Here is a 16,756-nt window from a genome sequence, read left to right as displayed (position 1 = left end):
GCGCGCACGCGCGTGTGTATATCCCATTTTGTTTTTCCATGCATCAGTTTATGGACATCTGGGTTGTTTCCACTTATGGGCTGTTAGGAACAATGTTGCCAGGGACATTCCTGTGCAAATTTTTGTGTGGATATATGTTTCCATTTCTCTTGGTTATATACCTACCAGTGGGATTACTGAATCACACTATGTTTAGCTTTCTGAAGAACTGGGAGACTTTTTCCACAGTGGCTGCACCAGTTTACATTTCCAATAGCAAGGAATAAGAGTTCTAATTTCTCTATGTCCTCTCCAACACTTGTGCCTTATTTATAACTATCCGGATAGGCATGAAGCAGTATCTCATAAAACTGTACTGTTTTATCTCATTGTGGTTTTGGTATGTATTTCTCTAATAACTAATGATGTTGAGCATCTTTTCATGTAGATATTGGCCATTTGTATATCTTCTTTGGAGAAATGCTTATTCAAATTCTTTGCCCAGTTTTTACTTTTTTTTTTTTTATCTTTTAGTTGTTGAGTTGCAGGAGTTCTTTATATTCTGAATTCTAGACCTTATCAGATATATGATTTGTGGAAACTTGCTCCTATGTCTATATATAGTCTTTTTTTTTTTTTTCCTTTGGTGGCTTGTGCTTTTGGTGTCATATCTAAAAAACTATTGTAGGGGTGCCTGGGTGGCTCAGTTGGTTAAGCGTCTGGCTCAGGTCATGATCTTGTGGTTTGTGGGTTCAAGCCCCCAGTCGGGCTCTGTGCTGACAGCTCAGAGCCTGGAGCCTGCTTTAGATTCTCCGTCTCTCTCTCACTCTCACTCTCTCTCTCTCTCTCCCCCTCCCTCCCCCTCTCTCCCCCTTCTCCTCCCTAGATTGTGCTCTCTCTGTCTCTCTCTCTCTCTCAAAAATAAACATTAAAAAATGTTTTTTATTAAAAAATTATTGTATATTCCAAAACATCATTTTACACCTAAGTAATGATTTCCTAAGTGTTTTATACTTTTAGCTCTTACATTTGGGTTTTTGATCCTTTTTGAGTTTCCTTTTATATATGATGTAAGGTAGAGGCCCAGCTTTATTCTTTGAGACATGGCTATTTGTTACAATACATTTGTGGAAAAGGCTATCCTTTTCCTTTTGAATTGGCTCTCTTGTCAAAAATGACCATAAATGTATGGGTTTATTTCTGGATTCTATTGTCTATCCTTATGTGACATTCACTTTTCTATTTGGCCAATTTTTTAGCATTTAAGAGGTTTTCATTATTTGGCTGATAAAAGTAGCCATCATGAGTTATTACAAATACTTATGGGATCATGTATTGTCTGGTATGTTAAAGTTATAAGTTAGATGATTCAGAAAAGGCCTTGAGTCCTTTGGACATAAAGTTATTGCACTGCCAGCTCTATCGAGCCTATATGTGTTTGGTTTTTATTTTAAGAGGCAGTTGTTTCTGTATCTACGTTGGGATTGTTATTTGGCCACGAGCCCAGAAAACCCAATTTACAGTGCCTTGGGTGGTGGTGGGGGTCTTGTTTTTTCTTTTGAATCTAGAAGTAGTCCCTGAATGGGGCAGCCATTTAAAGAGGTCATTGGAGATCCAGGCTCCTCCAGTTTTCTTGCTCTACGTTTCTTTACGTGCCACATGTAGAGCACCTCTAGGTGCTCCTGCATCTCTGGGCTTAAGAAGAAGTGGGGACAGCATGAGGGCATACCAGCTGAGTGCCACCTTGAATATCCTTCCCAGAAATCCTGCCTGGAGACTTATACTATATCTCCTTCATGCGTAGCTACAAGGGAGTCTGGAAAGAGGAAAATTTGAGCTGAGCGTATTGCTACCCTGGTTATTTGTGTTATGCTATTAAGGACAGAGGGAAAGCTACATAGAAGCAGAACTAAGTTTAAAATTGTATTAAAACTGGAGCTTTATGGTGTTACTTGATCAACCAGAGAAGAGTTGACCCCAAACATGAGTTTAAACTGCTTGGGTCCACTTATATGCAGATTTTTTTACAAGAATGTATTGTAAATGTTATTTTCCTTATGATTTTCTTTAGCTTTATATAAGAATACAGTATAAAATATTTATGCAGAATACATGTCAATTGACTGTTTATGGTATCGGTGAGGCTTCCAGTCAACAGTAGGCTATTAGTAGTTAAGTTTTTCAGGAGTCAAAAGTTAATACACAGATTTTCAACTTGGGCGGGGGAAGGTCAGTGCCCCTAACTCCCACATTGTTATGGGTTATATATAATTGTAATGTATGAGTTACAAAAGCCAAAAGAGGGTTTCTAAAATCAAATTCTGGGTGTTTGGGTTGGAATTTCTGTAAGGAACTCAGAGACATGTCAGAAAGAGAGAGGGAGGGAGGTAAGGGGAAGAAAGGAAGAGAAAAAATGCCACAGTGATCCATATCAAGATTAAAGGGTTGTTTATAACAGATGAGGGTTTTTTGATTTGTTTTTTTAAATTATGGAACCTTTGTACTAGCAACAAATCACTATGGTGCCTGTTCTGTAAATGTCAGCAGGGGGATCAGAGACAATAAGAACTAAAACTTGGCTTCTAAAACCTTTCCATTGGTGCTATATTATAGGAGTTTGGTTTTGTTTTTTTTAATGTATCTAAGAGAACAGTTTCCAAAGAATCCAAAATAAATTATACATGAAGTGTAGCACAGTGATACAGCTTTCATCAAAATGTAATGCCAACATTAAAAGAAGATTGTTACAAGGTGTACATGCTCTTTAGGGAAGGTAATTTTGTAATAATTATATTTTCTTTTGTTTTCTTTTTAAAATTGTATCAGAGTTTTAAATGTTCATTCTTCTTGATCCAGCAACTCAACTTCAAGCATTGTTGAATACCGAAACACACACACACACCTGGAAATAATTCAGTTGTCTTATAATAGAGAATTGGATAACATATGGTACCTCCAGAAAATGAAATATGCAGTCATTAAAAATAACAAAGGACTCAGTCTATCCCATCATGGGACTATACCTCAGTATAAAAAAAACAAAACAAAAAAAGGACAGTATTGTAATGTGATTCCATCCTCATTGATTTAATCATACGCACTCCAGGAAAAACTATGGGAGTACACACACCAAACTGTTAACAGTGATTACCTCAGAGTAGAAACAAAATTACAAAGATGTGTCCCTTCTAAGTGATGCATACTATAATTCAGTCATATATACAGTACCTTAAGGGAGAAAATGCCTTTTTAAAAAAAGATATGTAGGGGCACCTGGCTGGTTCAGTCAGTAAAGCATGCGACTTTGACCTCGGGGTTATAGGTTCAAGCCCCAAGTTGGGCATAGAAATTGCTTAAAAATAAAATCTTTTTTTAAGTAATAAAAAAATATTGGTAGAGGACCAAATGCTAGAAAAAATTAACATTAGCCAAAAACGAAGAAAGGACAACAATCACCTTGTTTTTTCTTAAGCATCCTGTTTACACTTATCATTTTTAATATGCCACTAACTACCATCATATGTGTAGGAAGATTACAGTACATGAAAATACTCAAACAAGATTTATGAGAATTATTTTATTTTGCATTTTCCTTTTCTCCAAAATTATGAGTACTGAAAACCTTAACAAGTTCAGAACCTTGTCCAAAAGGGACATGATACGACTATACCAAAAGCCATTTGGTTTGTTTCTCCCTTCATTTTGTTTATAGAAATTTGGAAGAACATTCCATTAGGAAAGTATAATGTTAGGGCTACATCTGTTCTGTGTTGATGTTGAGATAAATCATCAGTCATAGTTTTCTTCTTTGCTTTTACACCACAGCTCCAATTTACAGGTGATTTGGCAATATGCTAAACACTTCACATTTTAAAATTCTCTTTAACCCTTGCAAGAACTGTTGTGGCACATACAAGTATTCTCCCCTTTTCCAGGTGAAGAAGCTGAAATGTACAGAAATTAAGTAACTTGACAAAACACACACCTGGAAGTTGGCAGAAATGGTGATTAAACCTGAGTCTTGGGGCACTTTGGGTGGCTCAGTAGGTTGGGTGTCCGACTTCAGCTCAGGTCATGATCTCGCGGTTCGTGAGTTTGAGCCCTGCATTGGGCTCTCTGCTGTCAGCACAGAGCCTGCCTTGGATCATCTGTTCCCCTCTCTTTCTCTGCCCCTCCCTTACTTGTACGCTCTCTCGCACTCTCTCTCAAAAATAAACATTAAAAAAAAAAAAAAACACTGAGTCTTTTTGAATCCAAGGCTGTCCCTCCTGGCCATTGTAAGAAGTTTGCTACATTCGGGCAACAAGATTGGGAGATTGCTGTATTCATTCTGCTGTGCCAGCTACTGAAATGATGTACAGGAAATGTAAATATGAACTCTCCTCTCCAAGATTTAACTATGTCATGAGAAACGTGTGCAACAAGATAGAACCAAGAAACCCTGAGAGATTGGCATTACTGCCCAGTGCTATAGGAGCTCAGAGACTGTTATAGCTAAGATCAGTTTAGTGTAGATGGCATTTAACTGACTTTAGAACAAGTGAGCCAGAGTGAGCAGGCTTGATGAGAAAAGGGTATTGAGCCAGCTATGTGGTATGACCGAGCCTGCCGTGAAGGAAATCTTAGGGCAAAGAACATGATAGGGAAGAAGGTGCCATAGCAGGAGGTGTGTCGTACATTTTTTGAGAACCAGGGTCAAGCTTAGAACTTTCAACTTTATTCTATTAGCAAGACGGCAGGACAGATTTTCCACACCAGGGCACCATTTTGCTTTTATCTATCACCGTGAGAACTATTTGCCTGAGCAACTATCATTTTTCCTGCTCTTTTTTTCTTTCCAAGCCATTCCATAGTTTCTGCACTTAACTCTCAAGTGCTGTTTTAAAAAGTTTTATTGAAACACAATTTAAATTTTATATAATTCACCCATTTAGAGTATACAATTCAATGTTTTTTTAGCATATTATTGATTTTTATATGTAACATAAAATCTTCCTTTTTAGCCATTTTAAGTGTGTAATTTGGTGGCATTAATTATACTAATAATGTGCAACCATCACCACTATCTATTTCCAAAACTTTCTTATCACCCCAAACAGAAACTCTGTACCCATTAAATAACTCCCCATGCCCCTTCATCTTAACCCCTGGTAACCTCCAATCTGCTTTTCTGTCTCTGGATTTGCTTATCCTAGATATTTCATATAAGGCGAATCATACAATACTTGTCCCTTTGTGACTAGCTTCTTAGCTTGATGTTTTAGGGGTTCATTTATATTGTAATACTTATCAGAACTCAGTCCTTTTTTATGGCTGAATAATAATCCATTGAATAGATGGACCACATTTTTTTTTTAATCCATTCATCTGTCGGTGGGTTGTCTCTACCTTTTCACCATTATGAGTAATGCTGTAATGAACATTGGTGTATATGTTCAAGTTCTTGTTTCTCAGGGTGTTTTAAAAAACAAATCACTCATTTGCCATTTCATCACAGGTCCTCTTAAGATTTCTCACTAGGGGCGCCTGGGTGGCTCAGTCCGTTAAGCATCCAACTCTTTCAGCTCAGTTCATGATCTTACGGTTCATGGGATTGAGGCCCATATAGGGTTCTGTGCTGACAACATGGAGACTGCTTGGGATTCTCTCTCTCCCTCTCTCTCTGCCCCTCCCCTTCTCGTGCTCGTCTCTCTCAAAATAAATAAACTTAAAAAAAAAAGACTTTTACACATAGACTAATGGCCAACTAATCTTTGACAAAGCAGGAAAGAGTATCCAATGGAAAAAAAAAAGTCTCTTTAGCAAATGGTGCTAGGAGAACTGGACAGCAACATGCAGAAGAATGAAACTGGACTGGACCACTTTCTTACCCCAAACACAAAAATAAACTCAAAATGGATGAACCTAAATGTGAGATAGGAAACTATCAAAACCCTGCAGGAGAAAACAGGCAACAACCTCTTTGACCTCAGCCACAGCAACGTCTTCTTGACACGTCTCCAAAGACAAGGGAAATAAAAGCAAAAATGAACTATTAGGACCTCATCAAGATGAAAAGCTTCTACACTGCAAAGGAAACAATCAACAAAACTAAAAGGCAACCAACAGAATGGGAAAAGACATTTGAAAATGACATATCGGATAAAAGGTTAGCATCCAAAATCTATAAAGAACTTGCCAAACTCAACACCCAAAAAACAAAAAATCCAGTGAAGAAATGGGCAGAAGACATGAATAGACAAATTTTCCAAAGAAGACATCCAGATGGCTAACAGACACTTGAAAAGATGCTCAACATCACTCATCATCAGGGAAATACCAATCAAAACCACAATGAGATACCACCTCACACCGGTCAGAGTGGCTAAAATTAACAACTCAGGAAACAACAGATGCTGGCGAGGATGTGAGAAATGGGAACTCTCTTGCACTGTTGGTGGGAATGCAAACTGGTGCAGCTTCTCTGGAAAACAGTGTGGAGATTCTTCAAAAAATTAAAAATAGAACTACCCTACAACCCAGCAATTGCACTACTAGGAATTTATCCAAGGGATACAGGAGTGCTGATTCATAGGGGCACATGAACCCCAATGTTTATAGCAGCACTTTCAACAATAGCCAAATTATGGGAAGAGCCTAAATGTACATCAACTGATGAATGGATAAAGAAGATGTGGTTTATATATACAATGGAATACTACTTGGCAGTGAGAAAGAATGAAATCCTGCCATTTGCAGCAATGTGGATGGAACTGGAGGGTATTATGCTAAGTGAAATAAGTCAGTCAGAGAAAGACAGATATCATATGTTTTCACTCATATGTGGATTTTTTATATATATATATATGAAATTTATTGACAAATTGGTTTCCATACAACACCCAGTGCTCATCCCAAAAGGTGCCCTCCTCAATACCCATCACCCACCTTCCCCTCCCTCCCACCCCCCATCAACCCTCAGTTTGTTCTCAGTTTTTAACAGTCTCTTATGCTTTGGCTCTCTCCCACTCTAACGTCTTTTTTTTTTTTTTCCCTTCCCCTCCCCCATGGGTTCCTGTTGTGGATCTTGAGAAACTTAACAGAAGGCCAAGGGGGAAGGGAAGGGGAAAAAAACAGTTACAAACAGAGAGGGAGAGAGACAAACCATAAGAGACTCTTAAATACAGAGAACAAACTGAGGGTTGATGAGGGGGTGGGGAAGAGGGGAAAATGGGTGATGGGCATTGAGGAGGGCACTTGTTGGGATGAGCACTGGCTGTTGTACGTAAACGACGAACCACGGGAATCTACCCCAAAAACCAAGAGCATGCTTTACACACTGTATGTTAGCCAACTTGACAATAAATTATATTTTAAAAAACCTGCAACTTTAAGTTGTAATTATCATGTTATGAAATAAAATATAAAGAAAACATTTTTAAGAAAAGACCTCCCCCTAAATCATTATCTGGCTGTCTTATATTGCTATTGAAGTTTTTTTACACCGCCATGGGCCATGCCTATCAGCACTGTGCCCCAATGCCTACCGAATTAAGGTGCATGCAGTAAGCACTCAAATATACACTGAATGAATGAAGCTTTTTGAGGGCCAAGACAGACGGCTTCTCACCCAGTAAATACATAGTAAATATTCATTGAATTATTACATTTAAATTTTCAAGCAGAGTAGTGAGAGGAAAAAAATCAGGATTCTTATAGGATTGGGCAAGAGGGTAAAATGAGGATTTTTATAAGATTGAATTATTTACATCATTGTACTAGGTGGATTGGAATGTAGAGAGATGGGAGAAAGATATATCAGGGAGTAAGAAGCCTTATTAGCGGTCCCGATGTAAGGGCTTAGTGGGTGTTACTGAGAATGTCAGAGTAAGGGGAGATTTGAGGGACATTCTAAAAGAAGGTTCTGTTTTTTAAGGTTCTATTGTTGGTTTGTTTTTGTTTTTGTTTTGTGTTTTTGAGAAAGCACACGAGCAAGGGAGGGGACGGAAAACCTGAAGAAAGCTCTGCATTGACAGTGGGGAAATCGATGCAAGGCTCAAACTCACAAATCATGAGATCCTGACTGACCTGAGCCGAACTTGACCCACTGAGCCACCCAAACACCCCAAAAGAGGATTCTCCTACATTGTATTTAGCAGCTGAAGGATGGGTTGAGGTTTTGAGTCTAGTTGACTTGAAACATTAGCAGTGCCTTTGATAGAAATAGGTTGGGTGACAATATAATTTGTCATCCAAATTCTTGAGTGTAAAAGAGCATGCAGTAGTTAATTCTGTTGGGTCAGTAGGCATAAACTGGTATTGTCCTGAGGAGACTTCTGGAAGTAAGGAGTTGGGCCTGGAGTCCTTTGGGAGGGAAGTGGGAGAGGAGTTTAATTTTTTTTTTTTCAACGTTTATTTATTTTTGGGACAGAGAGAGACAGAGCATGAACGGGGGAGGGGCAGAGAGAGAGGGAGACACAGAATCGGAAACAGGCTCCAGGCTCTGAGCAGTCAGCACAGAGCCCGACGCTGGGCTCGAACTCACGGACCGCAAGATCGTGACCTGGCTGAAGTCGGACGCTTAACCGACTGCGCCACCCAGGCGCCCCGAGAGGAGTTTAATTTTGAGCACACTGAACTTTTGAGGCGGCTGCTGATGGCCTCAGTGAAATCCAGCAGCAAACGCAAATATGTGTGAAAGATCAGGAATAGAAATAAAGACTTCTAGTGGAATTAGGAAATAGAATTCGATCTCTGAGACAAATCAGCAGTTACAAATCAGGAAGAAGGAAGGAATTAGCAAAGAATCAGTCTAAGGTTAGTCAGAATAAGAGGTTTGATCAGTAAAACATGGTAGTCATAGGAATTTTTTGGAGGGGTTGTTAATATGATTAAAATCATCAGAAAACTTTATTTTATGGCAGTTGAACACTGGCTTGGGAAAGCCCTCTTGAGTTTGCATTTGTATTTGAATGAGTTAGCTGTTCTAGCTTACTTTCTGCCCATTTTATAAATAAATACAATGGATGCCTTAGCACCCAAAAATATTCCCTTGCCAGCCACTTTTACTGAAAAGGAAGAAAATCAGTTAGAAAGATGGCCATATGTATTCCCTCCAAATTCTCTAACCTGAAGTTACTTTTCCACTTGAAAGGAGGCTGTCACTGCCAGGAGACACTTAAGAGATGTTAAGTAATGTTTCCCTTACAGCAATTTACAAGCGTTGTGTTTTTCCCCTTGTACAAAAGGCAGATCTAAGAAAAATGTCTAATGCAGCTGGGAAACATTTCAATTCTTAGGAGGCTGCTGAACACTTAGAAATGAACTTAAGTGGAACAGAACATTTACATTTATAAATTGTCCCTCCAATGTATCTGATTCAGCACTCCATGTTATGCATGGTATTCACATCATTCAAAAGTGGCTAAGTGGCTTACCTGAAAGTTCAGGGCCATCTGTGTATCTGCTTCCATCAATTACCATCCCAGAGCCTCAGTTTCCTTACTGATAAAATGGAGATTAAAGGTGAGATGACCTCTAAAGTCCCCTCTAGTTCCAAAATTATCATTTTAGAAGATGATTCCATGAGAAGGAGGAGGACTTGTTTTGTGTATCTCTCTCGAGTGTCCCAAGTTAGTTTTAATGGGATACATTCCTTTAAACAATATTACAGTCAGTATGATCTGATTTACATTAGGTTAATGGAAATTGACCATGAATTTATTTTACTTTGGGTTATTTAATTTTAAAAAGGATAAGGGAGCGCCTGGGTGGCTAAGTTGGTTAAATGTCCCACTTCAGCTGAGGTCAGAATCAGCTGTCAGCACAGAGCCCACTTCGGCTCCTCTGTGCCCCCCTCCCTCTACCCCTTCCCAGCTCTCTCTTTCTCTCAAAAATAAATAAACATTAAAAAAAAAAAGATTGTAGGGGCGCCTGGGTGGCTCAGTCAGTTAAGCATCCAACTCTGAATTTCAGAAGCTCAGGTTGTGATCTTACAGTTTGTGAGATTGAGCCCTGCATTGGGCTCTGTGCTGACAGCATGGAGCCTGCTTGGAATTTTCTCTCCCTCTCTGCCCCTCCCCAGCTCACACACTCTTTCTCAAAATAAATAAACATTAATAAATACATAAATAAAAAGGATTGTACAAAATTTCCAAAAGAGTACTTTCCTTTATCTCTCCTTTTCTCATAAAGTTTTCACTTTATGATTCTTTCTGTGGGTTTTTCAACTGCACAGGTGTGTTTTGGCACGATTTCTTTATAGCAATTATCAACTTTTCTCCTGCCATTTAGCTGGTGATATGTTCTCCTTCATTCCTATCAATGTATAAACATGTTCTCTTTCTTGAAATCCTCTCTTTCTTTTACTTTCCCCATCTGCTACCACCTATTTCCTCCTTCCCTTTCTGTTTAGACTTGATATTTAAATGTATACATTTAGGGGCACCTGGGTGGCTCGGTCGGTTAAGCATCCGACTTCGGCTCAGGTCATGATCTCACGGTCCGTGAGTTCGAGCCCCGCGTCGGGCTCTGTGCTGACAGCTCAGAGCCTGGAGCCTGTTTCAGATTCTGTGTCTCCCTCTCTCTCTGCCCCTCCCCTGTTCATGCTCTGTCTCTCTCTGCCTCAAAAATAAATAAACGTTAAAAAAAAATTTTTTTTAAAAAGAAAAAAAAAAGAAATGTATACATTTAAATTTCTGCTCCATTTTATTGTGGGAGTCTGTCCTGTGCATTTCAGGATGGTTAGCAACATTCCTGATTTCTACCCCCAGATGCCAGTTATACCCTGCTCCCGCCCCCCAACAGGTCTGTAGATATTACCAAATGTTCCCTAGGGACAAAATCACCCCCATATAAGAACCACTGCTCTGCAGCAAAACCCCTCGAAAGAAAGATCTGCACTGTCTCACATTTATGTCCTCCCATCCTCTCTTTAAAAAATTTTTTTAATGTTTATTTATTTTTGAGAGAGACAGAGAGACAGGAGAAAAATAGAGCATGAGTGGGGGAGGGGCAGAAAGAGACAGAGACACAGAATCTGAAGCAGGCTCCAGGCTCTGAGGTGTCAGCACAGAGCTGATGTGGAGCTCAAACTCAAGAGCTGTGAGATCATGACCTGAGCTGAAGTCGGACACTTAACTGACTTGAGCCACCCAGGGCCCCCTTTTCCCATCCTTTCTTGACCACTACCCTACCGAAACGTTCTTGTCAAGGTCCTCAGTGACCTCCATGCTGTTAATCTGATGGCCATTTCTCATCCCTTTTGACCTCTTACCGGCACTCTATGTTCCAGAGCACCACTCTCTTACTTTTCTTTCCACCTCACTTCCTATTCCTTCTCAGTCTCTTTTACTGGTTTTTCCTCTTCTCTCTGACCACTTGATGGTAGGATGCCCAGGGGTAACTGTGTGCTGAAGCCAGTTACCTTTTAAGAAATTGTTATGTTTAGAGCACCTGGGTGGCTCAGTTGGTTGGGTGTTGAACTCTTGATTTAATGGCTCGGGTCATGATCTCGTGGTTCGTGGGATCGAGCCCCACACCAGGCTCTGCACTGACAGCTTGGAATTCTCTCTCTCTCTCCCTCTCTCTCTCTCTGCCTCTCTGTTTCTCTCTCTCTCAAAATAAATAATAAAAAAAAAGAAATTGTTATGTTTAAGAAATTGTGTCAGATTATTAGACCACTGGCACCTTACAATTGTCCATGGTAAAATATTTATACCATGAAAACTGGCAAAAGATACAAGTCATGGCTTCCACCTCACCAGTTAAACATTTACCTGTTTGGGGCGCCTGGGTGGCGCAGTCGGTTAAGCGTCCGACTTCAGCCAGGTCACGATCTCGCGGTCCGTGAGTTCGAGCCCCGCGTCAGGCTCTGGGCTGATGGCTCAGAGCCTGGAGCCTGTTTCCGATTCTGTGTCTCCCTCTCTCTCTGCCCCTCCCCCGTTCATGCTCTGTCTCTCTCTGTCCCAAAAATAAATAAACATTGAAAAAAAAAATTAAAAAAAAAAAAAAAAAAAAAACATTTACCTGTTTATCAGCTGCCCAGTCCTCAAACCTCTTTTCTAAGTACACACATCCACTTGGTGATCTTATCCAGTCTCGTGGCTTTAAAGACAATCTTCATTCTTCATGAAATAAAATGTAAAGGGGTAAAAAACAAAAAACAAAAAACAAAAAACAAAGAGAGGAAGAACTTATACAATTTAAGAGACATTTCAACCAATTGCAAGAATCGATCTTTTTTAGATCCAGGTTGGAACAAGCCAACAGTAAAACAAACATAAATGGAGACAGAGATTACGTAATCTTTTCTGTCTGACTTCCTTCATCTAGTATGATTTTATTTTTAGCCTAATATTCTTGAGATTCACTTATGTTATTACTAGTAGTTTGTTCTTTTCATTTTTTATTTCTTGCTGAATAGGATCACGCTGTAGGGATACACCACCTTTAGTTTATATAGTCATCACTTGGTGGACATTTTAATTTTCTCCATTTTTTGAAATTATTAGATATAGTGTTAATTATGAAATATTTTAAAAGTAGAAAAAAGTATACCATCAAGCATTTATATAGTGTTACTCTGTGCTAGCCATTGGTCTAAGTGTGTTAGATACAGTGGCGTGTCTAGCATGTTTCACATCCAGAACAGGTCAATTTTTACACCCCCTCCTCGTCTTTCTTCTTTGTTTGGTAAACTGTTATTTAGAGCAGTTTTAGCTTCAGAATAAAATTGAGGGTATACAGACAGCTCCCATATACCCCCTGCTCCCCCACATGCACAGCCCTCCACACTTTCAACATCTGACACCAATAGAGTACATTTGTTACAAACTGATGTACCTACGGCACATCATTATCACCCAAAGTCCACAGATTACTGTTAGGTTTCTTTGACTGTTGTACATTCTATGAATTTTGAGAAATGTATCTGCCATTACAGTATCATATAGAAGTTTCACTACCTTAAAAATCCCCTGTGCTCCACCTATTCCTCCCACCCCCATCCCCACCCCTGGCAGCCAATGATCTTTTTACTGTCTCCAGTCTCATCTTTTTCAGAATGTCATGCATAGTATGTAGCCTTTTCAGATTGGCTTCTTCCTTCTTTTTTTTAATGTTTATTTATTTTTGAGAGAGAGAGAGTGCAAGCAGGGGAGGGGCAAAGAGAGAGGGGACAGAGGATCCAAAGTGGGCTCTGTGTCTGTGCTGACAGCAGACAGCCTGATAACGGGGCTTGAACTCACAAACTGTGAGATCATGACCTGAGCCAAAGTCAACACGTAACCCACTGAGCCACCCAGGTGCTTCCTTCAGATTGGCTTCTTTCACTTGATAGTATGACTTTCTATTTCCTTCATGTTTTTTCATGGCTGTGCTCCAGCAATTGACAAATAGGTTTATATTGCTCATGGAACACGAATATCCAAAGATGGCCAGTTTGAATGTGTGTTTTTTGTTTGTTTTTGAGAGAAAGGGAGAGAGAAAATCTTAAGCAGGCTCCACACCCAGCTCAGAGTCCCATGTGGGGCTTAATCTCACGACCGTGAGATCATGACCTGAGCTGAAATCAAGACTTAACTGAGCCACCCAAGTGCCCCCAAAGGTGTTGTTTTGACAGTCATTGACAAATGCAGAAACTGTATCATTCATTTCTTTGTTAATCCAATACGTAGGATAAAAGTTCTCCTAGGATAAATGTTCCCGTAGGATAAAATGTTCTCGTAGGATAAAATGCATTTTAACATTTCTATGGAGGCACCTGGGTGGCTCACTTGGTTAAGCATCCAACTTTGGTTCAGGTCATGATCTTGAGGTTTATGAGTTTGAGCCCCACATCAGGCTCTGTGCTGACAGCTCAGAGCCTGGAGCCTGCTTCAGATTGTGTGTCTCCCTCTCTCTCTGCCCTTCCCGCACTTGTGCTCTTTCTTTCTCAAACATAAACATTAAAAATTTTTAAAAATACATTTATGTAATTAAAAAGTATTAATCTCTCACCCTTTGTACTATAATACTGGTTTTATTTCTCATTAAACATTTTACTGGCATCTTTATTATCTTTTTCTTTTCTTTAAAAAATTAAAAAAAAATGTAAATCCAAGTTAGTTAATATATAGTATAATAATGGTTTCAGGGATAGAATTTAGTGATCCATCACTTACATATAACACCCAGTGCTCATTCCAACAAGTGCCCTCCTTAATGCCTATTGCCCATTTAGCCCATGCTCCCACCCAACACCCCACCAGCAACCCTCAGTTTGTTCTCTGTATTTAAGAGTCTCTTTATAGTTTGTCTCCCTCTCTGTTTTTATATTATTTTTGCTTCCCTTCCCCTATGTTCATCTGTTTTGTTTCTTAAATTCCACATATGAGTGAAATCATACATTTGTCTCTCTCAGACTGACTTGTTTTGCTTGGCATAGTACACTCTAGTTCCATCCACATTGTTGCAAATTGTAAGATTTCATTCTTTTTGACTGCCAAGTAATACTCCATATATGTGTGTGTGTGTATATACACACACACACACCACATCTTCTTTATCCATTATCAATCGATGGACATTTGGGGCTCTTTCCATACTTTGGTTATTGTGGGTAGCACTGCTATAAATATTGGGGTGCATGTGCCCCTTTGAAACAGCATACTTGTATCCCTTGGGTAAATACCTAGTAGTGCAATTGCTGATCGTAGGGTAGTTCTATTTTTAATTTTTTGAGGAACCTCCATACTGTTTTCCGGAGTGGCTGCACCAGTTTGCATTCCCACCAGAAGTGAAAAAGGGTTTCTCTTTCTCTGCACCTTCACCAACATCTGTCATTGCCTGAGTTGTTCATTTTAGCCATTCTGACAGGTGTCAGGTGGTATCTCATTGTGGTTTTGATTGGTATTTCCTTGATGATGAATGATATTGAGCATCTTTTCATGTGTCTGTTAGCCATCTGGATGTCTTAATGTCTTTTGCCCATTTCTTCACTGGGTTGTTTTTTGGATGTTGAGTTTGATAAGTTCTTAATTGATTTTGGATACTAACCCTTTATCTGATATGTCATTTGCAAATATCTTCTCCCATTCTGTCAATTGCCTTTTAGTTTTGTTGATTGTTTCCTTCTCTGTGTAGAAGCTTTTTATCTTGATGAGGTCCTAATAGTTCATTTTTGCTTTTGTTTCCTTTTGCCTATGGAGACATTTCAAGTAAGAGACTGCTGCAGCTGAGGTCAAAGAGGTTTTTGCCTGCTTTCTTCTCTAGGATTTTGATGGCTTCCTGTCTTAGGTTTAGGTCTTTCATCCATTTTGAATTTATTTTAAGAAAGTGATCCATTTTTTTCAACACCATTTGCCGAAGAGAGTGTCTTTATTCCATTGGATAGTCTTTCCTGCTTTATCAAAGCTTAGTTGGCCATAAGTTTTTGGGTCCATTTTTGGTTTCTCTATTCTGTTCCATTGATCTATGTGTCTGTTTTTGTGCCAGTACCATACTATCTTGATGATTACACCTTTGTGATACAACTTGAAGTCTGGAATTGTGATGCCTCCAGCTTTGGTTTTCTTTTTCAACATTACTTTAGCTATTCGATGTCTGGTTCCATACAAATTTTAAAATTATTTGTTCTAGCTCTGTGATTTATTATTTTTTTCAATGGACCACAAGTTAGCATAATTATTTAGATGAGATGTAAAGTTTTAAGATAATATTTTCACTATTTTCTGGCCATTATTAGTCATTTCATTTCAGGATTTTGCTGAAAGTGATTTTTTCCTAACAGAGAGCAGGTGGTCAAGAGAATGAGAAGGCAAATCACAGACTGGGAGAAAATATTTGTAAAATATTTTACAGTCCTGATAAAGAACTGTTATCTAAGATATACAAAGAATCCTTAAAACTCAACAATAAGAAAATGAACAACCTGGAAGGGGGTGGGTTGGGGCTGGCTCAGTTCCCAGAGAACGTGACTCTTGATCTTGGGGGTCATGAGTTTGAGCTCCACACGGGGTGTAGGGATTACTTACATAAAACTTAAAAAAAAAAGTTAAAAAGAGCATGAACAACCCAAATAAAAAATGGGCTAAAGATTTTAACAGACATCTCTCTCACCAAAGAGGACCTACAATTGGCAAATGCGATGCTCAACATCGTATGTCAGCAGGGAACTGCAAATTAGAACAGTAAGTTACCACTACACAGATATTAAGATGGCTAAAACTCAACCTAGTCCTTATTCACTCCGAGCTAGTGAGTCACTTCAAAGGGTAAAAATATACCCTTTTGCACCCTCGGAAGTTATCCAAAGGGTGAAGCCTGACTTCTGCAGGTACACACAATATCTGAAAGAAGGGGGCGTGGTGTCTTCAGCCTAGTGCGCAAGTCCGATTGTAAAAGCAGTTAAGCCTGCCCCTAGCGCCTGATTAAAATATTTAACTCCAGCTCTAGGAGATTCTCCCCCAACTCTCCTGTATTGATTTATGATAAATCCATACGTTATTAATTTTTGAGACACAAACTTCTCCCCGAGCCATCTTATTTCAATTGAGCATGCATTCATACCGAAGTGCCTTTTGTCCCCAGCCCATTGTGAGCCCTCAATAAAGTTTGCCGCTTAGAACGATGACATAACTTTTGCTAAAACAAAACAAAATAAAACAAAAACAACCCCTAAACCAAATCATTCCACTTCATAGGATGCTTGGGGAAAGGAATGGAGTTTATTATATTTGTGGGTTTTTTTTTTCCTCAGGCACTTCAATAGTTGCCTATTTTCCTGGGGGCGGTGCCGCTTGTGGACCCGATGGACCCC

This window comes from Lynx rufus, unplaced genomic scaffold, assembly GCF_022079265.1.
Source record: "Lynx rufus isolate CCGP_SWC_20201006 ecotype Redwood Valley unplaced genomic scaffold, mLynRuf1.p SCAF_24, whole genome shotgun sequence".
Taxonomy (NCBI): domain Eukaryota; kingdom Metazoa; phylum Chordata; class Mammalia; order Carnivora; family Felidae; genus Lynx; species Lynx rufus.
Note: the sequence above shows the minus strand (reverse complement) of the source record.